The sequence below is a fragment of the Henckelia pumila genome, chromosome 2 (genome assembly GCF_033568475.1).
Source record: "Henckelia pumila isolate YLH828 chromosome 2, ASM3356847v2, whole genome shotgun sequence".
Lineage (NCBI taxonomy): Eukaryota > Viridiplantae > Streptophyta > Magnoliopsida > Lamiales > Gesneriaceae > Henckelia > Henckelia pumila.
The window spans coordinates 47,360,520-47,387,468 of NC_133121.1; the positions used below are offsets into that span (position 1 = coordinate 47,360,520).

Consider the following 26,949-nt stretch of genomic DNA (forward strand, 5'->3'; position numbering starts at 1 on the left):
GTGGTACTCCGCATCGCAAATGCTAGTCTCAAACTCGAGCGATCCTTATCCTTATTATCGGACGGCTCAATCGACTAGGAACGGTTTTAGAATATACAGTGACTATAAGACGTATTTCATGATAGACATCTCCATGTTCTACCACATCTTACATACACTATAGTATATTCAAGGTCTTTATCAAAACAACAATAGTATATCACAATATAACAATATGAAGTAATATAAAGTCATTGCCATAAAAGTGTAAATAATATTAAACAAAAGATTGTTTATACAAAGAGTCAACAAAGCCCATAGCCACACAGTTGGCTCACTGGGCACCCACTCTTACAGGGGCGCCAACGAATATACAGTACCGTGCTGGATAGCTAGTACGCGGGGTACTCGTATATTCCCCTATCACCTTAGCGTCAGTCTTCGCCGTCGCGACATCTTCTGGTGATAGACAAAATCATACGGGATTGAGCCTCCCCACCTGACCCACATCTCATGAGATGCTATCGGATATAAATCATGCATATACAAAGAAAATACAAATTCAACATATAACATCATATATCATGTCGGCTATCTTGGTCAGTACTTACGTACCTTACTAAGGTAAGGCAATCTTAGAAGCATCCATCTAGGTTCCAAGACTACCATCCATCACTACAAGTCTACAATGCAAAATAACCATGCATCACTACACATGCTCTAAAATCCTTAAGTAAGCTAATAGATACTCCCTAATATTTTTAGGGATCCATAGTTATACCTGCGTCCGTCGTCAGCCTGCTAATGGAGATAGCCCCAAAACTTAGGCACAACTTTTCTACTATCTTTGTAGCGCTCCGCCACTCATGGACCTCCAGTAGTACGCCTAGAAACCCCTAAAATATACTAGAAGAAGCTAAGAACAAGAGAGAGATAATAGGAATGAGCAAGTTCAAATGAGCCTCGGCACCCCCTTATATATACGGAGATCAGAGCCTCCGATCGCACGTTCGGAGCCTCCGATCCGATCGGAGCTTCCGAACTCTGCTTCCAAAATCTATCTGCCAACCACGTGTCTAGCTTGTAGAGGACTCCTGTCGACAGGTGATCGGAGCCTCCGATCCCTCTTCGGAGCGTCCAATCTCTGACGTCACTGCTTACATATTATTTCAGATAGCTAGCCCTGGCTCTGATCGGAGCCTTCGATCTTAGTTTGGAGCTTCCAAACTCAGTAGAGCTTCCGAACTTGAGGCATTGCCTCCGATCCGTTCGGACCCTCTGAACTCTGTTCGGAACTTCCAATCTGCTCAATGATCAAAGCTCTAACTGGACCAATTCGATCTTTCTGAGTTCATTTGTCAACTCCTTAAACCCATTCGAAAATCCCTTAATAATTTTTTACCTCTCTAAAACATGTTTAGTTGATTAATTACTATTTAATCATTAATTATGGATATGGGTCACTGCATTCTCCCCCCTTAAAAGATTTTGTCATTGAAATATAAGGTAAACCGAGAACGTAATACAAGTCCAACTCTTTATCTACACTGGTAGATCAGGTTTGAAACACCGGGTCGAATAAATCTCGAAAATTCAGACCTCGTTAAAAATTGAAATGGTCTAACCCTCACTTAATCACATCAAGACTTCCAAATTCGGCTTAGAACCCAGTTTCCCGTTATAACCTATTATGCATTGTCAATAATCCAGGCTAACGCTGAATCCTACCTTATGACAACTGTCTTACATTCCGCAATTCCTCTGGAACTGAGAAACACCACTGACTGTCGTCAGCAATTCACCGTCCATTGAAAACGATCCAATACTATCGACTGGTATTGACTTCAAAATATTGTGTCTGCTTACACATGAAAGGATCTTCTTTAAAATTCAAGATATTAGTCTTTATCTAACATGAGATAACATGTCTAACGAATGATATTGAATCTTGACACATTTCCAACCACGAGTAAAATACACCACTGTATGCACAATCATAAAAATTATGATTTGTCCTACCGATTTTTCAAGATAATCTGAACTCTTATCAGATCACACATGATTTTACCGAGAACTCACTATTCAACTAACTTAGGTGATCTTAGTCACTAATGTTGTAGTAATAGCTACTAGCTGGCTATCAACAAAATCCCTCTGATATCTAACCCGAATATCACGAGATTACTGTAGTCTCCTGACTACTTGTCGAATAATAATTCTGACTGCATCACTGACTGCGAATCTTAGCGAAAACACTTATGCTAAGACCATAACTAGTCATTTACTATCTCTAGATACACACGAACTATTTTCGCTGCTAAAGGAGAAGACAAGATACAAACACATTGTATCCCAACTGGTCTAATACTGACATCGCATCCCCGATGTTATTGCAAGTGTTAGCCAACCGTATAACAACTCTAATATTAGCGTCAATTACTAAAGATCCATTATCAGAGCAATCACCCGAGTTACTACCCTTCACTAAGGATAGAGTTATTACATCCAAATAGGAATAGTTCTTGTAAAAAAAAATGACCAATACCTTGCCACTCACTAGCAAAGTGCTAACATTGCTGTATACCATTCTTTGTATCCAACAACCTCAGATTACATATCTAGTGGTATAATCAGAACTTGGGAAACACCCGACTGACCACAATCCATCACGATATGAATCTTGCAACCTTAGAGAGCATTCGAAGAGATTTCCACTGGTCATCCTATCACGAATAACAGCAACCTTAAAACTTCCGAGTCTCAGAATACGTGTCTTTTGTACTTATCCCGCTCTATGCTGACTAATATTTCCCAAAAGAATACTACCACAAAAACCAATGGCAAAATTCTTCGCCGACAAACATAAATTGTGGCAACGTCATTGTCCACAATCTTGCTATAAAATTCCCAGTTCATCACCTCGAAAAGACACTACCATCTCGTCGCACCCTTAGATGGCTAACACCATCCTTGGCACTGATAATCTAAATCAAATGACTACATCTATCTTGTCCCTTGAGATACCATTTAAACTCACAACACCGGTTATCCTACAAGGGATAACAACAAACCTTGTCAACTTGACTCATCACTGAAGTGAACAAAATTGGTTCACTCGATCCCACACGAAATCCTCACTACTTTCGGAAATCCAGCTAACTTCTAGATCGATCCCGATCGTTTCTATTATTTCAATGGCATAGCACCTTGGATACAAACTGGGAGATCAGTGACAACAATCCCGCTAGACCCCGAAAACGTGGTCTTGGCTCTTGTCTAATCCCACGACCAAACAACTGATGTTAGTCTGCTAACGTTCATTTGAATCCACCATACTCGTTGGATCTCATCCCAAAGGCACACTCTTAGACTATCGCTGGAATAACCTAAGCAAAGTATTCGTCTAACAATCCACGAAAACTATCATCCACTAATCAACACGAGGTAACCACTTAATCCCATCTTCATAAATTGAGTCAACCCTTACTAGTACCAAACAATGCTTGGATCAAATCTGTTCCTTCTTAACAAGGAAATACTCGTCTTAAGTATAACTGATAACCTCATCAACATTATTAGGCTAGCCATGACCACAAAAGTCAAACCATAACTAATATCCGTGATCAGCTGAAACCCAAAAGTTTCGTTAACTTCATTCCTAGAGATCTCTAAACGACCAAAGAAATCCTGATTGCACCTGAATGGCTTTAACACTATATGGCATTCCCAAGGACCAACCTCCTAAGCACACCAGCTTATTGTATCGTCCCAAGTACCTCCTGATTCCCTACATCCCCAGTCAACCACTGATTGGACTAACTTAAATGATCACGTTGATCCACTGCAGCTCACACTTAGCCTGACACTATCAACCAATTTAGGCAATCATTCGCCAATTAATGATCACTAAAAAATTTATATGGCTCGATCAACGACTCTGATCTCACTGTCACAAGTCCGCTAATCACAAACACTTGGAATCATAAGAATCGCACCGGATTCAACACACCTATCTCTGACACAGTCAGACAATTGTAAGAGTAGTCACTGGAACAAATCCTGCGCCATTTCGGACCTACTACCACACTACCTTAATCCGTTCCAAGATGGACACCAACACAAGCTATGCCCAAAAAAATTTACATCCGATAACCTGGATCATCCTGTATTAAAGAATCCCAACTAGATCTCTAATTAAATCAAACGACGCTCTTAATAATCATTGGTAGAATTTCATCTATCTACTAGATCTATCCATCTAGTGATATCCCAATATCGAAGGTAAAATCCTTATATTCTCAGAACGATCACTCGCCAAGGAAAAATCATTTCCAAGACTAACTCTGACAGCAGATATTCAAGTCTGTATCTCTAAAAAAAGTCAAACGATAACTAATCCCACACGATACAAAACATTGTATTTGTCCAATCCGAGGTCATACCTCGCTGTGACTGTTGCCAACCCCTAGACTGAAGTAGCCTCCTCTGTACAGCCGCTCCTGAAGCACGAAGGCTTCTAGGACACCTTTGAAGCACGAAAAACTCTCAGAGTAACACTGGCATAGGGTCGTGCCTCCTCACGTCTAGTCTTGGTCACACTCCAAAACTCTTGATATTACTTGACCCGGTACCCTGATGAAAACCCATTATCACATGACAATAACCTAATAAGGTCCAAAAAACCAACTGTTCTAAGGAAACAACCTAGAACAATACTCATGCCCTTGACGAATCATCTCATCCCTGGCACTAGCCAAAGTCAACCGACTAACTAAATCATCCTAGGAAAACACCTAGTATGAGGACCTCAGTTCTAAACATATAATCAAAGATTAATCAGACAATAATCCCAAATCATACGCCAAGATTGAAACCAAAAAATTTTTTTGAAATAGGGCCTCGCTCGAGCGGCAAGAAACGCCCGCTCGAGCAAGCAAAGCTCTGACCGGCACCCTGGGAATCTCTTGCTCGAGCAATAAGAAATACCCGCTCTAGTGAGAAAGTCCCTTCTTAAAATAAAAAAGAAACCTAGCCTCTCGCTCGAGCGGTAATAAACATCCTCGAGCGAGCAATGTTCTGAACCAAAAATCTGGATTTGCTATAAAACTCATCATGCAATACAAATACTCAATCCTCAACCTACAACATGCATTAGAAACATCAATCTAACCTCCTGCAATAAAAAAAGTTCTAAGGTTGTTCGAAAACTCGAAGGTAGTACAAGTATCAATACAACTAGTTCAACTCAATAATATACATAATACGATCAATAGAGTTCGAACTACAAAATTGAATTCTAACACCATGTCCTAACTTCTATCGTCTCAATCCAGTATAGTCATGCTACCTTTGACTCGAACCTGTCCAACCTGTTACTAAGAACACATAAAAAGACAAGACAACTGAAACGACCCTAGTTCTACTTTAAATTAAACTAAATAAAATAAGAATTTTTTTTAAAAAAATTAATTAAAAATTTCGGCATGACCTATCTGTTTATATTTAAACCCGCCTATCACAGATAGCAACAACTAACAAAATACAACCCACAGTACTAAATAAACTAAACCAAGAAAGGAATGAGAACCAGAGAAAAATATTCGACATTACGAACAGCAAAAGATTAAGTAATTTCATATTTACATGCCCACAAATAATTTTATAAATCCTTACAATAACATTTATCTAAACAACACAACAAAATGAAAGACTTTAAACTTTGAAAGTAAACTATTGCGGAAGACTGTCATAGGTCGGAGGGATGTATCGTGCCTGCATCGCTGTCCGCTCGATAGTCCTACCTCTCAATCTCTATGATTGCTTATACCTGCACCAAATAGATGTAGTGAGCCTAGGGGCCCAGCAAGAATATAGGGTGAAATAACAAGGGTTTAAAAGTACATGCTTAATACTTAAAATATTTGTACTTAATATACCTTGAAGCTTGCTACTAAAAGTTGAATGATAAATGAGAATGAGATGTAATGCATGCAATGAACTCACACATAACTCATACTTTTAAACTTGGAACTTTCTTAATCTTAATCTGAACCTCATGCATAACTGAAACTGAATAAACTGAGCTAAACTGATTAAATTGAACTGAAACATAGTCATATAAATTTTGAACTATAAATGTGAACTTAGATCCGTGAATTGTGACTCTGGTTTCGATCATGATCATGACTGCAGTGCACTATGCCGCAAGGAAGTCAATGCAGTGACCCAACCCGGATCCACTACCTAATCAGAGTTATAGTAAAAGCGCACGCAATAAAAGCTTAAAGCGTAAAGAGCGGATAATTAAAATACAACAAATCCAATCGGCAGAATACAACCGACGTTGTCACAAGTAAAAATACTGTTATACAACCAAATCGAAGGTTCAGGGTAAATAAATCCCTACCCTCTACAACCTCGCACTCTCCAAAGCTCAATCCTGCTGAGAGCCGCCTGGACCGTCCAGCCTCAAACCTGCCCCGCCACAACGTACACAATACCCAAACACAGGGGCGTGAGCTAAAACGCTCAATACGAAGAAATGATATAAATACAAATATGCGCACACAGATGATTTAAAACTCAAGTGAAAACATTTGCTCATGGCGCCGAGAATATACAGTAACGGCTAGAGAGCTACTCCGCGGGGTACTCGCATACTCCATATCAGGGCTGAGCCAACCCATCCTGACCCGAATCCAAAACAGGATACAAGTCGCATATGGAAACTGTCATACCTGACTCGAGTCCAAAATGAGATCATCGTTCCCTATGGAGACTGTCAATGACTCACATCTCTCCGGATTCAGTCACACGTAAAATCATGTATGTGCTAATGCGGTAAAACATGCTAAAACATGATAAAACATATAGCACATACTCATGCAACATATAAGTAAATATATCATGCCGGCTATCTCGGTCAGTACTTACGTACCTCTTACACTACTGGTCAAACCTAGCTCTGCTGGTCTAGACTCCAAGACTACTAGTCCAGTCTACTAGCTACTACAATGCAAATATCCATGCATCAACAATTAAGCTCTAAAAGCCTTAACTAAGCTATTGCATACTCCTAAATATTTTTAGGAAGCCAAATTATACCTGCGTCCGTCATCAGCCTGCTGGTGTAGAATCGCCTCAAAACTTAGGCACACCTCCATTACGACGCCGGGATTGTTAGGCAACTTCTGGATTCCTAATAGGATGCCTAGAACTCCGTAGATCTAAGTAAGAAGGTTCAAAAACCAGAGGAAATGAGGGAAAATCGGTGCACATAATGAGGGCTCGGACCCCTTATTTATAGACGGCGATCGGAACCTCCGATCCCCGTTCGGAACGTCCGATCACGATCGGAACCTCCGATCGCACCTTCGGAGCATCCGATCGCTCAATATTACGTCATCCATGATGTCACCTTCTGATGTAAGCGATGACGTGTTCACCGAGTCAGATCGGAGCTTCCAATCTTGCCGACGGAGCTTCCGATCCTGGCATGGAGCTTCCGATCCACTTCGGATCGTCTGAACTCCTCATCGGACCGTCCGGTCCTGCTGAACCAATTCAACTAGTTCGAGTGCTCTGAATCCATTTCTGAAGTCCGTTATCCCAACAGGAACTTACTTAATCATGTTTTACTTAATCTAAACATGATCACGTGATTAATTACTCATTGAATCACTAATCAGAAATGCGGGTTACTACATTCTCCCCCACTTAAGAAATTTCATCCTCGAAATTTATGTTGGATAAAACGCGGCGATCAGATCAATTAGGATTGATACCCGGTGCAGCGGAAGTTTAAAATTTTTGTATGGAACGATTCCATAATAGGTATCAACCTTACGATTAAATTGTGTGTGTAAAAATTAAATAACAATTATAAAATTTTTACCTTTAATCTCGAATCGAGATTTTGGACACCAACAGATTTCTCTGCTCTTGTTGTATATCCCTGTAACTGATGGACGAACTGTTCTTCAATCAGGTCCACGAACGGATATTCAATCCCTCTGATAGATTGCACTAGAAAATCTATCAGAAGTTTTCTACGAAGAGATTAACGAATTTGATCCGTTAAACCAGACTGTAATTCAAAATTCACAGGCTGGATTTTACCGACAGAGAGAGGGAGGGGGGGCGGCCACTTTTGAGAAAAAAACTTAGGGTTTTCGAAAATTGTGACCTGTTGTGTCTAATTTTTGTACTGCAATAACTTATTTATAATGCAGGCCACTAACAGCTTAGGGCCCATTAGTCATAAGTTCAAGCCCGACAAGCAAAGCCCGCATGTTCAGAAATTAATATAAAATTCATCGTGACTCCGATTGATAAACCGATTTCACCAATGTGCACAGAAACCATTTCTGCACCTTTTAAAGTCAAGATAAATTTTTCTGAATCCGAATTCAGTGATTTCCAAAAATGGCCATCCCTATGTCATTTTAGGAAATCTTACTCCTCTACTCTTAAATAAGAAGTCCAACTTCTTCGTTCATTAAATTTAACTCTTTAAATTTAACTATCTCAACGGGGATTAAAAATCCATTACACTGTGTGACCCTCAATGGTTCAGGGATACAGCTAGCCATGGGCTCACAACTCCTTGTGACTCGGAACAACAATTTCCGACTTGCCCATCGAATCATGGTAAGAGCGTCTAGCAACATCGCCCCATGATTCCCTAGGTATCACTGATAGTGCCTACAAGAACCAATAGATTTTGGTTAACGTACAGTACGGTCCCTTCATCCATATATCCCGATCGAATCAACAACCATTGGTATATCGAGAGTCGCTCGAGATTCGATAACTATTCAATACATCTTGAAGATCAAATAGTGACATCGCATGTGCTACTAAGAAACCATTTCTTAAATCACATCATGTACTCTGGCCAGAGATTCGTCACACTAATATCTCCTCAGATCGCATAGGATATCCACACTCGCAAGTATGTGGTGAATCCTTGACAACAAAGCATCGACTCCTATATGTGTTGTAACTGTACCCAATCCCGACACCTGATGACCCCAATAGAGTCGGTAAACGAGTCAAAGCACAGTACTAGCATATAGAGTCTCAATGATGTTTCAAGTAATAAGGACTAATGATGTACAACCAAAACCGCGGACTTTATCCACTCGATAAGTGATAACCACTTGGAAAGTCCGGATAGGGTAGTTCGATCATTCATCATATGAATATCCATTTGCATGCTTCGAACATCTCTATGTTCCCTACCAATGAAACGTGGTACTCTGCATCGCAAATGCTAGTCTCAAACTCGAGCGATCCTTATCCTTATTATCGGACGGCTCAATCGAATAGGAACAGTTTAGAATATACAGTAACTATAAGATGTGTTTCATGATAGACATCTCCATGTTCTACCACATCTTACATACACTATAGTATATTCAAGGTCTTTATCTAAACAACAATAGTATATCACAATATAACAATATGAAGAAAGATAAAGTCATTGCCATTAATAAAAGTGTAAATTATATTAAACAAAAGATTGTTTATACAAAGAGTCATCAAAGCCCTTAGCCACAAGTTGGCTCACCGGGCACCCACTCTTTCAATCTCCGACTTGCCCTATAGCCAACTAGTCATACTACGTAGACCCATTGCTTCGCGATGTTTGTCAAATAATGGTCCTGGCAAGGGCTTAGTAAGTGGATCAGCGATATTGTCTGCAGAGGCCACTCTTTCGACAGTGATGTCTCCTCTTTCCACAATCTCCCGAATGATGTGGTATTTCCTCAGTACGTGTTTGGATCTTTGATGAGACCTTGGTTCCTTTGCCTGAGCAACGGCACCCGTGTTGTCACAGTACACCGGGACTGGACCAACAACTTCAGGAATAACGCCCAACTCTTGGACGAAATTCCTCATCCAAACGGCCTCTTTAGCAGCAGCTGATGCTGCAATGTATTCAGCCTCAGTGGTGGAATCCGCTGTGGTGTCCTGCTTGGAACTTTTCCAAGAGACAGCACCGCCATTGAGCATGAACACAAATCCAGAGGTTGACTTCGAGTCATCCACGTCACTTTGGAAGCTAGAGTCGGTATAGCCTTCCAATTTTAGTTCTCTTCCTCCATATACCATGAACATATTCTTAGTCCTTCGTAAGTACTTAAGAATGTCCTTCACGGCTTTCCAATGCATTTGACCGGGATTAGCTTGATATCTGCTCGTGACACTCAGAGCAAATGCTACATCCGGTCTGGTAGATATCATCCCATACATGATACTACCTATGGCTGACGCATATGGTACATGTGTCATTTTCTCTATCTCTTCATCAGTCTTGGGACACATAGACTTGGAGAGAGAAACTCCATGACACATGGGTAGATGTCCTCTCTTGGACCCATCCATTGAAAACCGTTTCAATATGGTGTCGATGTAGGTTGATTGAGTGAGTCCTATCATTCTCTTAGATCTATCTCTATAGATCTGTATCCCTAGAATATAGGATGCCTCACCCAAATCCTTCATCGAGAATCTACCTGATAACCATATCTTCGTTGACTGCAATATTCCTACATCATTCCCAATGAGTAGGATGTCATCAACATAAAGTACTAAGAATGTCACAGCATCCTTAACTACTTTCTTGTACACGGATGGTTCCTCCGGATTCTTGATGAAACCAAAATCTTTTATTGTTTCATCAAATTTCTGGTTCCAACTTCTTGATGCTTGTTTTAGACCATAAATTGATCTCTGAAGCTTGCATACCTTATGCTCGCTTCCCATGGATGTGTACCCCTCAGGCTGCTTCATATAGATTTCTTCCTTAATGTCTCCATTAAGAAACGCAGTCTTCACATCCATTTGCCATATCTCATAGTCATACCATGCAGCTATGGCAATAAGGATTCTTATGGACTTGAACATTGCAACTGGTGAAAAGGTTTCATCATAGTCAACTCCTTGTCTTTGAGTATAACCTTTTGCTACCAATCGCGCCTTGTAGGTCAATACCTTACCATCAGGCCCAAGCTTTCTCTTGTAGATCCATTTACACCCTATTGGAACAATTCCATCGGGAGGATCTACTAAAGACCAAACTTGGTTTGTATGCATCGAATCTATTTCCGACTGCATAGCTTCAAGCCATAAATTTGAATCCGCATCAGAAATTGCTTCCTTGAAGTTTCTTGGATCACATCCAACATCGGGTTCATCTTGATCCCCTTCAAGAAGAAGACCATATCGAATAGGAGGTCTAGAAGTCCTCTCGGATCTTCTAGGTATAGGCGTGTCCAGCAATGGTTCCTGAGGTGTAGGATCGTTATTTTGTATTTCGGGTTCTTCTCGAATTTCTTCGAGTTCCATCATCTCGCCTTTCTTGTCCAATAAGAACTCCTTCTCCAAGAAGGTGGCATTCCTTGAAAGAAACACCTTTGTTTCAGCAGGATAATAGAAATAATATCCGATTGAATTCTTCGGATACCCTACAAAATAACATAAGCTGGATCGACTATCCAACTTATCTCCCACTGTCCGCTTCACGTAAGCAGGACATCCCCAAATCCTCAAGTACGAATACTTAGGAGCTTTGCCATTCCATAACTCGTATGGTGTTTTGTCCACTTCTTTAGTGTGGACGTTGTTCAACAACAATACCGCCGTTTCAAGCGCATAGCCCCAAAACGAAGGTGGAAGCTCAGTGAAGCTCATCATGGACCGAACCATGTCCAACAAAGTTCGATTACGACGCTCCGATACACCATTAAGTTGTGGTGTCATAGGAGGAGTCCATTGAGAGAGAATCCCATTCTCTTTTAGATAATCCAAAAACTCGGTACTCAAGTATTCTCCACCTCGATCCGATCGAAGTGCTTTAATACTTTTACCTAGCTTGTTTTCTACTTCAGCCTTGAATTCTTTGAACTTTTCAAATGCTTCAGACTTATATTTCATTAAATATAAATACCCATACCTTGAATAATCATCAGTAAAGGTAATGAAGTAGGTGTGACCATATTGAGTCCCAACTCTAAATGGACCACAAACATCTGTAGGGATCAAATCCAACAGATTTTGACTACGCTCAGGTTTCCCCTTAAAAGGAGATTTAGTCATTTTTCCTTTTAGGTAGGATTCACAAGTAGGTAGAGAGTTAATATCAGACATATCAAACATGCCCTCTCCCACTAGCTTATTCATCCTCCTTGAGGAAATATGACCTAGCCTAGCGTGCCAAAGGTTTGCCGGGTTTTGGCTATCGATTTTCCTTTTGTTTGTTGTTGCCGGTTTATCAACATAATTTATTGGAACGTCTTTTAGTTTTAAGTTGTATAGATCGTTTTCAAGTTGTTCATTTCCAATTAAACATTCATTCTTGTAAATATTGCAAATCCCATTCACAAAATTGCAAGAATAACCATCTCTATCAAGCATAGAAACAGAAATAATGTTTTTAATCAAATCCGGAACAAATAAAACATCTCTTAAAAGTAACTTAAAACCGTTCTGCAAAATTAAATAAACATCTCCCACGGCTTTTGCTTCAACTCTGGAACCATTTCCGAGCCTCAGCTGGGTCCCACCCATTCTAAGCCTGCGACTTCTTGTCATCACCTGCAAATCATTGCAAATGTGAGATTCACATCCGGTATCCAATACCCAAGAAGTAGTATTAAGTGAAACATTTATTTCAATATAGAACATACCCTTTGCAGTTCGCAACTGCTCTAGATATTCCTTGCAGTTACGCTTCCAATGACCGGGCTTCTTGTAGTAATGGCAAACATCCTTGGATTTTTCCATGTTTGAAGCCTTTGTCTTGTACTTCTTCTCGGGTTCGATTTTCTTGGGTGGGGCAGAACGTTTCTTACCCTTTGTACTTGGCCCCTTCTTAGCAGAAGAAGAGGAGCCCACCAAGAAAGCCGGTTTATCCTTCTTTAATGTGGATTCATATGTCACAAGCATATTGACCATCTCTTCAAGGGAGGCCTCTATCTTGTTCATATTGAAATTTACCACAAATCCGTCAAACGAAGAAGGAAGAGACAGAAGTAGTAAGTCCACGTTGAGTTCATGCTCCAACACCAAATCAAGGGTTACAAACTTCTGTATGAGCCAAATCACTCGTACCCCATGATCACGGACCGAAGTCCCTTCACGCATGCGACACGTCATTAGCTCCTTTACAGTAGCGAACCTTTCAGCCCTCGATTGAGCCCCAAAAAGTTCCTTGAGTTGAACGTGAATTTCAGCAGCATTCACGGTGTCCTCAAATCGCCTCTGGAGTTCATCAGACATCGAGGCTTGCATATAGCATTTGGTCTTGATATCATGGTCCCACCATGTATCAAGCTTGGCTAACTCCTCCGGACTTACGTCAGCTGGTGCTTCCTTCGGAGGAGATTTTTCTAACACGTAGAGCATCTTCTCCGAAGTCAAGACAATCTTCAACTTACGGAACCATTCCGTATAGTTTGCGCCAGTCAACTTATTTTGTTCGAGGATCGAGAAAAGTGGATTACACGAATTCATCTTATGAAATACTGAAAAGAAACAGACAAATATCAGTGATTGTTTAAGCAATTTACTAAGACATAAAATAGGCGAAATTTATTTTATGAATCTCACTCCCACTATTTTAACGATTTCACTACCCTCTAGTGAAAACGGGAAACTGTTTTCCTTAGTGAGAACATGGAGTCCAATTGACAAACTTATGGTCCCGAATAATATCAGCCAACCATAATTTTCAAAAGGTAGAGCCCAATTGCTTCCAAAGCAACCTCCACGTTTTTACCTCATGTCCAATAAGGGCCCAATAATATGACGCCGATTATTGTGACATGTCAAGATGACCCATCAATATTAAGTTGTGATGGACGGTCGCCATGTGGATCCCCCAATAATATGAGCCGATCCCATGGGAGTTCCACCCAACTTACAACATGTGTCGATCCAATGTACAGCTTTTCGACGAACGGGCCCCCCCAATAATATGAGCCGGACCGTATCCGCGGGTAGCATCTCATACATTGATCGTTGATGGAAGGTAGGAACATTTAAACAAATTTAAATTTCCTTTATTTATCTTGATATCAATTTTAAATCATATTTAAAATGAGGGATTTTTAATTATAAAAATTTGTCTCATCATTTTTAAAAATTTTTTGTATGCTTGCCGGATTCACACAATTATGTCTAAAACATGCATACAACTATAATATCACATATTATATAGGATGATCGATTCCATTTCTAATCGACCCGTGGTTGCCAATCACGAGTCTTAGTCCAATCCTAGGTAATATGCAGTATGCAATGCAATCCTATTACATTAGCTTCCAATTTACATTTCTTCTGTCTTTATTGTCTGCTGGGCCCACCTCCATCTTCAAATCTTGATCTCCCACTAAATCTAATGTATTTACAATAAATAACAATGACAAGTAGGGGATACATTTTTAAGGGGTGGGAACGGGCCATAAACCAAGCCCACTTTTATTACATATGACATTCATAATGGGCCATAAACCAGGCCCATTAATAAAACCAACAACAATAAAACAAATGTAAATTCCTAACATACACCTACAAAATTGGTCATGGCAATCGATCATCCTTATCCAATAACATTTAATTCAAAATTAATTTATTGGATAACATGCAATGGCAATTTAAATTTAAAAGGATAAAATCATATTTCATACATAAAATCTTATTTTACATACAAAATCATATTTTATCTTTTTATCAAATAAAATCATATTTTATCTATAAAATCAAATTTTATACATAAAATCATATTTTACTCAATATATCCATAAGATCATATCTTATCATCAATTGTACCAAAAATAATTAATTTCAAAATTCAATTTAAGGATAAAATAATAAAATTTTCCAAAAAATTCAAATTTATCCAAAAATCAATTTTAAAATTTCCGGACTTGAACAATTCGATCCGACGCCTCGTGGACCAATCAAAACAATTTTCGATCGGACCAAAAATAGAATTTTAACATATTAAAATTTAATTTAAAATTAAAAAATAATTTTTCCCACGGGCCGCCCGGGACATTCCCGGGCTGCCCGCGCCCTAATGGGGTCGGGCCGGGCAGCCCAGCTGCCCCTAGGGCAGCGCCGTGCGCCGCCCTGTGCAGCGCCCAGCGTTGCGCAGGGCAGCGCCGTGCGCTGCCCGGGGCAGCGACGATCGCTTCCCCTGCCCCGGGCAGCGATCCAATCGCTGCCCGGGTTTTTGCCCGAAAAAAAATATTTTTATTTTTAAAATATTTATTTTGTTTCAAAAACCGAGGCCTAAAAATTTTTTGTACAATCGATTAATTTAATCGCTTGATCTGAGCAACCTGGCTTTGATACCACTGTTGGATAAAATGCGGCGATCAGATCAATTAGGATTGATACCCGGTGCAGCGGAAGTTTAAAATTTTTGTATGGAACGATTCCATAATAGGTATCAACCTTACGATTAAATTGTGTGTGTAAAAATTAAATAACAATTATAAAATTTTTACCTTTAATCTCGAATCGAGATTTTGGACACCAACAGATTTCTCTGCTCTTGTTGTATATCCCTGGAACTGATGGACGAACTGTTCTTCAATCAGGTCCACGAACGGATATTCAATCCCTCTGATAGATTGCACTAGAAAATCTATCAGAAGTTTTCTACGAAGAGATTAACGAATTTGATCCGTTAAACCAGACTGTAATTCAAAATTCACAGGCTGGATTTTACCGACAGAGAGAAGGAGGGGGGGCGGCCACTTTTGAGAAAAAAACTTAGGGTTTTCGAAAATTGTGACCTGTTGTGTCTAATTTCTGTACTGCAATAACTTATTTATAATGCAGGCCACTAACAGCTTAGGGCCCATTAGTCATAAGTTCAAGCCCGACAAGCAAAGCCCGCATGTTCAGAAATTAATATAAAATTCATCGTGACTCCGATTGATAAACCGATTTCACCAATGTGCACAGAAACCATTTCTGCACCTTTTAAAGTCAAGATAAATTTTTCTGAATCCGAATTCAGTGATTTCCAAAAATGGCCATCCCTATGTCATTTTAGGAAATCTTACTCCTCTACTCTTAAATAAGAAGTCCAACTTCTTCGTTCATTAAATTTAACTCTTTAAATTTAACTATCTCAACGGGGATTAAAAATCCATTACACTGTGTGACCCTCAATGGTTCAGGGATACAGCTAGCCGTGGGCTCACAACTCCTTGTGACTCGGAACAACAATTTCCGACTTGCCCATCGAATCATGGTAAGAGCGTCTAGCAACTTCGCCCCATGATTCCCTAGGTATCACAGATAGTGCCTACAAGAACCAATAGATTTTGGTTAGCGTACAGTACGGTCCCTTCATCCATATATCCCGATCGAATCAACAACCATTGGTATATCGAGAGTCGCTCGAGATTCGATAACTATGCAATACATCTTGAAGATCAAATAGTGACATCGCATGTGCTACTAAGAAACCATTTCTTAAATCACATCATGTACTCTGGCCAGAGATTCGTCACACTAATATCTCCTCAGATCGCATAGGATATCCACACTCGCAAGTATGTGGTGAATCCTTGACAACAAAGCATCGACTCCTATATGTGTTGTAACTGTACCCAATCCCGACACCTGATGACCCCAATAGAGTCGGTAAACGAGTCAAAGCACAGTACTAGCATATAGAGTCTCAATGATGTTTCAAGTAATAAGGACTAATGGTGTACAACCAAAACCGCGGACTTTATCCACTCGATAAGTGATAACCACTTGGAAAGTCCGGATAGGGTAGTTCGATCATTCATCATATGAATATCCATTTGCATGCTTCGAACATCTCTATGTTCCCTACCAATGAAACGTGGTACTCTGCATCGCAAATGCTAGTCTCAAACTCGAGCGATCCTTATCCTTATTATCGGACGGCTCAATCGACTAGGAATAGTTTAGAATATACAGTGACTATAAGATGTGTTTCATGATAGACATCTCCATGTTCTACCACATCTTACATACACTATAGTATATTCAAGGTCTTTATCAAAACAACAATAGTTTATCACAATATAACAATATGAAGAAAGATAAAGTCATTGCCATTAATAAAAGTGTAAATTATATTAAACAAAAGATTGTTTATACAAAGAGTCATCAAAGCCCTTAGCCACAAGTTGGCTCACCGGGCACCCACTCTTTCAATCTCCCACTTGCCCTATAGCCAACTAGTCATACTACGTAGACCCATTGCTTCGCGATGTTTGTCAAATAATGGTCCTGGCAAGGGCTTAGTAAGTGGATCAGCGATATTGTCTGCAGAGGCCACTCTTTCGACAGTGATGTCTCCTCTTTCCACAATCTCCCGGATGATGTGGTATTTCCTCAGTACGTGTTTGGATTTTTGATGAGACCTTGGTTCCTTTGCCTGAGCAACGGCACCCGTGTTGTCACAGTACACCGGGACTGGACCAACAACTTCAGGAATAACGCCCAACTCTTGGACGAAATTCCTCATCCAAACGGCCTCTTTAGCAGCAGCTGATGCTGCAATGTATTCAGCCTCAGTGGTGGAATCCGCTGTGGTGTCCTGCTTGGAACTTTTCCAAGAGACAACACCGCCATTGGGCATGAACACAAATCCAGAGGTTGACTTCGAGTCATCCACGTCACTTTGGAAGCTAGAGTCGGTATAGCCTTCCAATTTTAGTTCTCTTCCTCCATATACCATGAACATATTCTTAGTCCTTCGTAAGTACTTAAGAATGTCCTTCACGGCTTTCCAATGCATTTGACCGGGATTAGCTTGATATCTGCTCGTGACACTCAGAGCAAATGCTACATCCGGTCTGGTAGATATCATCCCATACATGATACTACCTATGGCTGACGCATATGGTACATGTGTCATTTTCTCTATCTCTTCATCAGTCTTGGGACACATAGACTTGGAGAGAGAAACTCCATGACACATGGGTAGATGTCCTCTCTTGGACCCATCCATCGGTCGGATTCAAAATATGCGACTCGTCTGCCACATACTATCTTAACAAGGATACGTGGAACACATCGTGGATCTCCGAAAGATCGGGTGGCAAGGCCAGACGATAAGCAACATCCCCAACCTTCTCAAGAATCTCGAAAGGACCAATAAATCTTGGTGATAACTTACCCTTGCGACCAAACCTCATCACCTTGCGAAAAGGTGACACATGCAAGAAAACATATTCCCCTACCTCAAAATGAAGTGGCCTGCGGTGAGTATTCGTGTATCTAGCCTGTCGATCCTGGGCTTCCTTAACCCTGCGTCGGATAAACTCTACTGTATCAATCATCTGCTGAATCATCTGAGGACCCTCAACCTGACGCTCGCCAACCTCGTCCCAAAACAAAGGTGTACGACAACGGCGTCCATAAAGAGCCTCAAATGGTGTCATGCCAATGCTGCGGTGGAAACTATTATTGTAGGCGAACTCCACCAAGGGTAAATGGTCATGCCACGCTGGACCAAAATCCATCACCGCCGCGCGAAGCATATTCTCTAGAGTGCGAATAGTACGCTCCGACTGTCCGTCCGTCTCTGGATGATAAGCCGTACTCAAGCTCAAAGTAGTACCAAGGGCTCGCTGGAAACTACCCCAAAATCTCGAGGTGAATCTCGGATCTCTATCGCTGACAATGCTCAATGGAATCCCATGCAATCACACAATCTCCCGCACATACAATTGTGCCATCCTATCAAAGGTGTAATCGCGGTTATAGGAAAGAAAATGCGCTGACTTAGACAACCGATCCACGACAACCCAAATAGCATCACAATTCCTGAAGACATAGGTAAGTGGGTGACAAAGTCCATCGTCACATGCTCCCACTTCTATTCAGGAATCTCTAAGCTGTGAAGTAACCCTCCGGGTCGCCTAAACTCTGCCTTGACTTGTTGACACACAAGGCATCGGGATACGAACTGATAAACGCTGCGCTTCATCCCTTTCCACCAAAATCGAGTGCGAAGATCCTTATACATCTTCATGCTGCCTGGATGTACAAAAAATCGACTGCGATGAGCTTGCGATAAGATCTCATCCCTCAAAGTAGAATCCTCGGGTACCACAACTCGACCAGAAAGACACAACAGACCGTCTCCTTGCAGATGAAAACCAGAAGTATTATCACCCTCAGCCAGCCGGGCCAACTTCTGAGTCTTCAGATCGGAATTCTGAGCTTCCCGGATTCGTCTTTATAGCGCTGGCTCTGCAAGCACAGAAGAGACATGAATCCCTTGTTGTTCTTTCTTATGACGGAACGTGAATCCCAAAGAACAACACTCCTCCACTGCCTTCGAAATCGAACTGGTACGAAGGGAACTCGCATAAACTTTTCGACTAAGTGCATCAGCAACGGGATTTGAATAACCTGGATGGTACTTGATCTTACAGTCGTAATCCTTCAACAGATCCATCCAACGATGCTGCCGCATGTTCAACTCAGCCTGAGTGAACAGATACTTCAAACTCTTATGATCGGTGAAGATCTCGAATCGTTCTCCGTACAAATAATGAGGCCATATCTTAAAAGCAAAGACAATGGCTGCAAGCTCTAAATCATGTACGGGATAGTTCTCCTCGTGAGTCTTCAACTGTCTGGAGGCATAGACAATCACGTGTCCATTCTGAGTCAACACACATCCCAAACCCTGAAGAGAAGCATCAGTGAAGACTACAAAACCACCTGATCCAGACGGTAAGGCAAGAACTGGAGCTGTCGTCAGACGACGTCTTAAATCACAAAAACTATCTTCACAAGCATCAGACCAAACGAAAGAAACGTCTTTCTTCGTCAACTGAGTCAATGGCTTAGCTATCTGAGAGAAATTCTCCACAAAACGACGATAGTATCCTGCTAAACCAAGGAAACTACGAATCTCAGAAGCTGTATTCGGTCATGACCAATTCAAAATAGCTTCTGTCTTGCTAGGATCCACAGATACGCCCTCCTGAGAAATGACGTGACCAAGGAATACAACTCGGTCAATCCAGAAGTCACACTTACTCAGCTTCGCGTATAACTGTCTTTCCCTCAAGACCTGCAGTACAGTATAGAGATGGTAGGCATGCTCATCCATGCTACGAGAATACACCAAAATGTCATCGATGAACACCACCAGGAACTTATCTAGAAAGTCGCGGAAAACTCGGTTCATCAGATCCATAAAAATAGCTGGAGCATTCGTTAAACCAAACGGCATCACTAGAAACTCATAGTGTCCATACCGCGTACGAAATATTGTCTTAGGAACGTCCTCTTGTCGAACTTGCAACTGATGATACCCAGACCGAAGATCAATCTTCGAATAGACAGAAGTACCCTGCAACTGATCAAAGAGATCATCTATCCGCGGAAGATGATACTTATTCTTCACTGTCGCTTGATTCAATTGACGGTAGTCAATACACAATCGCATCGAACCATCCTTCTTCTTGACAAATAGTACTGGGGCTCCCCATGGCGAAACACTAGGTCGAATATAACCCTTATCAAGAAGATCTTTCAATTTCTTCTGCAACTCTTTTATTTCTGACGGTGCCAATCGGTAAGGAGTCCTGGAAATCGGTGCAGTCCCTGGCACTAACTCAATGCCAAACTCAATCTCCCTTACTGGTGGCAAACCAGGAATCTCTTCCGAAAACACATCTGGAAAGTCACGAACCACTGGTATCTCTTGGATATCTGGCTCTCCTAAGGAAGCGTCAATGGCGTAGATAAGGTAGCCTTCCCCGCCAGACTCTAATGCACGCCGGGCCTTCAGAGCTGAAACCACTAGCATCGGGGGTCGCACTCCCTCACCATAGAAATACCATGACTCGTCATCCTCTGGACGAAACTGGACAAACCTCTGATAGCAATCCACTATCGTTCGGTAGGTAGTCAATAGATCTATCCCAATGATGCAATCGAAATCCTCCATCGCTAGAATCATTAGGTTAGCACTAAGCTGATGTCTCTCGAAATCCAAAACACAACCCACAACTAGACGCTTGGCTAAAACCTCGCTACCCATAGGTGTAGAAACCACTAATAACACGTCTAAAGGAATATATGGCAACTTATACTTCTTAGCAAAACGTGCTGAGACAAAAGAATGCGATGCACCGGTATCAATTAAAACATATGCAGGAAAACCACATAAACTATAGATACCTGCAATCATCTGATCGCTGTCAGCCTCTGCCTGCTCCTGGTTAAGCGCATAGACCTGACCCTGGGCACGTGGCCTCAAAGAAGAATGACCCCGAGAAGGAGTCTGAGTAGGCTTTCTCTGAGACTAATGCGGATGCTGGCGCTGCTGCGAATACTGCTGCTGAAAAGGTGGCTGCTGGTACTGAGGTGGCTGAACAGATGCCTGAGAACCTCCAGAACCACTCGCTGCCCCAATCAGCATAAGACAATATCTCTTCATGTGACCCTCCTGGCCACACTGGAAACATGCAGTGGTCGATCGACCACACTACCCTGGTGGATGTTTGCGTCGGCACTGACGGCAACGGTTCGGCCTTTGGCCACCAAAGTTATGCACTCCACCAGATCCAGAGGAAGAAGAAGAAGTACCTCCTGGCTTCTTGAAGGACTGTCCTTTCGGACCCAAAGGACTAGAGCTCGCTGGCCTGGATGAATAATAAAGTCCCCTGTTCCTTCGAATACTATCCTCGGCCTGGCGACAACGGTCCACCAAATCCTCGTAAGTCCCATCGCCGCCCACAACAACCATACGATGAATGTCAGGGTTCAGACCCTGAAGGAAATGATCAAACTTCGCCAAAGAACTATCGGCAATATGAGGACAAAAGGGTAGCAGATCAAAGAACTTCTGCTGGTACTCCTCGATCGTCATCGTCCCCTGTCGCAAACTCAACAACTCACTGGCTTTTGCCTGACGAAGAGCTGGAGGAAAATAAAATCTCTGATAAGCAGTACGGAACTCAACTCAAGTAGCTACACCTCTGGATTCTATGAACGGTGCGGAAGTAGATCTCCACCACTTCCTCGCTCTGCCCTCAAGAATAAAGGCAAGAATCTCCATCCTATCCTCAGCCGTGCAACGAAACTCCTGGAAGCACTGCTCCATCCTCTCCATCCAATCCTCTGCCTCTTCAGCTGTCTCCCCACCCGTCAAAGGCTTCGGGCTAACTTCCTTAAACCTACGCATGCTGACTCGCCTGCGCTCCTCGGGCTATCCCCGACGTCTACGATCATCTGGATTGCCCCAACGATCGCCGTCTATGCTACCGTGACTTTCGTCGTAATCTGCCATCTGTTACATAAGAACAGATAATTACTTAATCCGCTTTATGATATTCCCAGTGCAATGCGTGGCTCTGATACCAAAAATGTAGTGACCCAACCCGAATCCACTACCTAATCAGAGTTATAGTAAAAGCGCACGCAATAAAAGCTTAAAGCGTAAAGAGCGGATAATTAAAATACAACAAATCCAATCGCCAGAATACAACCGACGCTGTCACAAGTATAAATACTATTATACAACCAAATCGAAGGTTCAGGATAAATAAATCCCTACCCTCTACAACCTCGCACTCTCCAAAGCTCAATCCTGCTGAGAGCCGCCTGGACCGTCTAGCCTCAAACCTGCCCCGCCACAAGGTACACAATACCAAAACACAGGGGCGTGAGCTAAAACTCTCAATACAAAGCAATGATATAAATACAAATATGCGCACACAGATGATTTAAAACTCAAGTGAAAACACTTGCTCATGGAGCCGAGAATATACAGTACCGGCTAGAGAGCTACTCCGCGGGGTACTCGCATACTCCATATCAGGGCTGAGCCAACCCCATCCTGACCCGAATCCAAAATAGGATACAAGTCCCATATGGAAACTGTCATACCTGACTCGAGTCCAAAATGAGATCATCGTTCCCTATGGAGACTGTCAATGACTCACATCTTTCCGGATGCAGTCACACGTAAAATCATGTATGTGCTAAGGCGGTAAAACATGCTAAAACATGATAAAACATATAGCACATACTCATGCAACATATAAGCAAATATATCATGCCGGCTATCTCGGTCAGTACTTACGTACCTCTTACACTGCTGGTCAAACCTAGCTCTGCTGGTCTAGACTCCAAGCCTACTAGTCCAGTCTACTAGCTACTACAATGCAAATATCCATGCATCAACAATTAAGCTCTAAAAGCCTTAACTAAGCTATTGCATACTCCTAAATATTTTTAGGAATCCAAATTATACCTTCGTCCGTCGTCAGCCCGCTGGTGTAGAATCGTCACAAAACTTAGGCACACCTCCGTTACGACGCTGGGATTGCTAGGAAACTTCCGGATTCCCAATAGGATGCCTAGAACTCCGTAGATCTAAGTAAGAAGGTTCGAAAACCAGAGGAAAGGAGGGAAAATCGGTGCACAGAATGAGGGCTCAGACCCCTTATTTATAGACGGCGATCGGAACCTCCGATCCCCGTTCGAAACGTCCGATCACGATCGGAACCTCCGATCGCACCTTTGGAGCGTCCGATCGCTCAATATTACGTCAGCCAAGACATCATCTTGCTGACGTAAGCAATGACGTGTTCATCGAGTCAGATCGAAGCTTCTGATCTTGCCGACGGAGCTTCCGATCTCGATCGGAGCTTCCGATCCACTTCGGATCGTCAGAACTCCTCATCGGACCGTCCGGTCCTGCTGAACCAATTCAACTAGTTCGAGTGCTCTGAATCCATTTCTGAAGTTCGTTATCCCAACAAGAACTTAATTAATCATGTTTTACTTAATCTAAACATGATCACGTGATTAATTACTCATTGAATCACTAATCAGAAATGCGGGTTACTACAGTCAGGATGTTTCCCAAACTTGTCTTACCGCTGATTTGGTATGGGAAGTCAGGATTTCTCCCAAACTCATCCATACACGTCTTTCTGTGGTATGGAAAGTCAGGATTTCTCCCAAACTCGTCCATACACGTCTGGTGGTATGGGAAGTCACGACGTCTCCTAGCTCGTCCATACACGTCTTTCTGTTGTCACAACCATCTCTCTTTGTTCAAAATATTTTCTTTCCTTCTTAATTCATGGACTTAAGCATGCTTATGTAGATGTAATGTACTTGTAAATATTTACTCGATAATCATGCAAAAGACTCAAATATGAATGATCGGGATGGTGATTTAGGGACTTAGCATGAATTTATGGAAAAGACTTCCTTTGAAAATGATTACTGGATTACTCGACTCACAAATAATTGATGAAAGATGATTGACAAAGATGGTGATTTAGGTAGCAAACCATAGCTAAGAATGTAGACTTTACATTCTGGCACTTAGGATATATCCCGAGCAATACACTTGCAATTCTTATAACATACTCATTTCTTAATCAAAATGACCTCCTCTTGAAAACACGGTTCCCATGCACTCTATACTTAACTAGGAAGTCATCCTCGAGGTACAAATCTTACCCAATAATTTTTGACAATAATGTTTCTGGGCAGCGCACTTAACACCTAAATTCTTGCCCTTAATATTCATATCCTAGAACTCAACCCAAAACTTAGCCGAATTAGAATCCGTTTGGAATGACATTTCCTTAGCATCGTAGGAAAATCCCAAACCCGTACCCTTAGCCAAATTCAAAGTATAACAATGTTTGTATGACAGGTTTCCTGACAGCCCTCGACACTTGACATCTTCCTGTTCAACACTCATATTCCCTCCAAGGCATGTACACCTTAATCACCCAGATTAACAGCCTTTACACTACGCCTAAACCACCTTCTGATTTCAGCAAAACCCCTGAGACCGACCCCCTCAAAAACCAAAAATCCCAGCTCAAGCTTAGCCCCTGCCCTAGAACAAATTCTCCGCTCGAGAAGCTGTCCGTGCCCTAGGGCCGACCTTTTCAACACTCCAGCACCCAGCCAAAAATCCATTAACCTAGCCATATCTAACATAACCTAAGCGCTACCATGTGAGCTACATCTCAACCATGGCAGCCTTTAAATCACCAATCCAAGATGCACAAGAAATCAAATCACGTAAGCTCAATCACGATGGAAACTCGAAATGAGGCAGATGAAAACATTCAACTGATAAATTTTATTCTCAACAACTATCAAACACAAGAAAAATGATATAAATGGATCATAAGCACGTACAACTCCGAAGGATACTGGAAAGGATCGAACAGCAAAACAAATAGAGGAAGAAACATCGCAGCCCTCACGAACATCAGAAAGAAATCGAGCTGGTTCTTAACATCCAAATAAAAATCAAAATGCAAGCAATAAAAACAAGCACACGTCGTATTAATATACTTGGTGGCCAAAGAAACCCATAAATCTTGCCTTAGACAGAAAAAAATCAGAAATGGGAGGGGAAACATGGCCGATTGAGAATCGAGCTGGAATAAGTGAAATGAAGCTTGCTCAGCTCGCCTAGATGGAAACTTCACCGGGAAAATGCTCTGCTGTGGCGGCCGAAGACTGAATATGGAATGAGGGAACACCGATCTCTTGGGAGGAAATGTAGAGGAGGAATGAAAGGGGTTTATCGGCTAAAGGTTGGAGAAGGGGAAAAAGAAATGGGCCGATGAAATTGGTATGGGTAGTTCTTAACTTGCCGAGATTGGGCTAGGAAAAATAGAGATTTGGGCCGAGCAACATGAAATTTAAATGGGCAAGAAATATCATGTATAATATATAATAGGTAATATTTTAAATGGTGCGAGTAAAAGTGTTAAGTCCAAATTCCTGCAAATATTCAAGTTTGAAAATCCCAAAAATAAACACTTTAAATATTCTAATGTCACGAAAACGAGTGAAATATTAAATAACAAGCAGAACGATTAAAATAATTTTTAAACAAACTAAACTAATGTTTTAAAGTAATTTAAATAAACACACAAGCAGCACTAAAAACTTTTAAAATGATTTGGACAATTAAAAAGGATTTAAATAAATAATCTAGGAATTTAAAATAATTTAAAATAACTAACCACTAAACTTAGGTTAATTAAAATAAATAATTTGGACACTCAAAAATATTTAAGCAAAGAAGCTAAACGGTTAAAATCATTTAAAAGAATAAACTTGACAATTAGAATTAAAATCATTCAAATATGCAAGCTTAAACCTTTAAAATATTTAAAGAAAATTAAGTAGTATAATAAAATATTTTAAATGAATAAATTGTAAACAATTAATATTTTATTAACACATAAATCAAATAAAGAATTTAAATCAATTAAACTAAAATATAATAAAATCCTAATATTTATTAAATTAATGCATGCAATTTAGTAGATTGGGTTTTAGGAGTCACAATTCCTCCCCTCCTTAAATGGAATTTTGTCCTCGAAATTCAAGACTTACTAACTAGTTTCGAATAACTTAGACCAGATCAACACTAAATTTCCAACTTTGCACCCACATTAGTTGATCCAGGTCAGCTTTCGCTGCGCACTCCGAAGCTTACTGATACCTATATCACCAACGGTTTAACTAACTCTTACTGCAACATAAAATTTCACATTTCTTACTTCTTGCCAAGTGGTATTATCCTCAATTAAATTTTATCACTCCTCAAATTTACTTTTGATCTAAATTTAACAACTTAAGAACGTCATCCTACCGCACTCATAAGTTATACAACCTACAAATTCTTAGACCTTTATGTTATTGCACAACCTACATTTTTCTAACCTTATATCCTAAGTCGGAATCCCAAGCAATAAATATTTGTAAAACCAATAAATAATTTATGTCAACCTTACTCATAACTTAAAAGCAACCTAACAACGAAACTATGCTTAATGTCTATTTACCAATTAAACTTAACTCATAAAATATACAACTTAAGCTCTTAAGAAGCTCACAAGTTCACAACTTATTTAGAAACTAAAACTAAACTTTATAAATAGGACA

At 41.0% G+C, this 26,949-nt stretch overlaps 2 long non-coding RNA genes across 2 annotated transcripts in view; both read right to left on the bottom strand.

Moving 5' to 3' along the window:
* Window positions 1-25,590, bottom strand: part of LOC140884904 (uncharacterized) — a 36,156-nt gene extending 10,566 nt beyond the window's left edge. The window contains exon 1 of the long non-coding RNA XR_012150756.1: window positions 25,372-25,590. This is a non-coding gene — a long non-coding RNA (uncharacterized lncRNA). The remainder of the gene's footprint in view (window positions 1-25,371) is intronic.
* Window positions 340-3,019, bottom strand: LOC140882835 (uncharacterized). Its single transcript, XR_012150279.1, has 3 exons — window positions 761-3,019; window positions 595-662; window positions 340-500 (listed from the first exon to the last, which is right to left on the bottom strand). It is a non-coding gene; the product is annotated as an uncharacterized lncRNA (long non-coding RNA).
* Window positions 25,591-26,949: the final 1,359 nt, after the last annotated feature.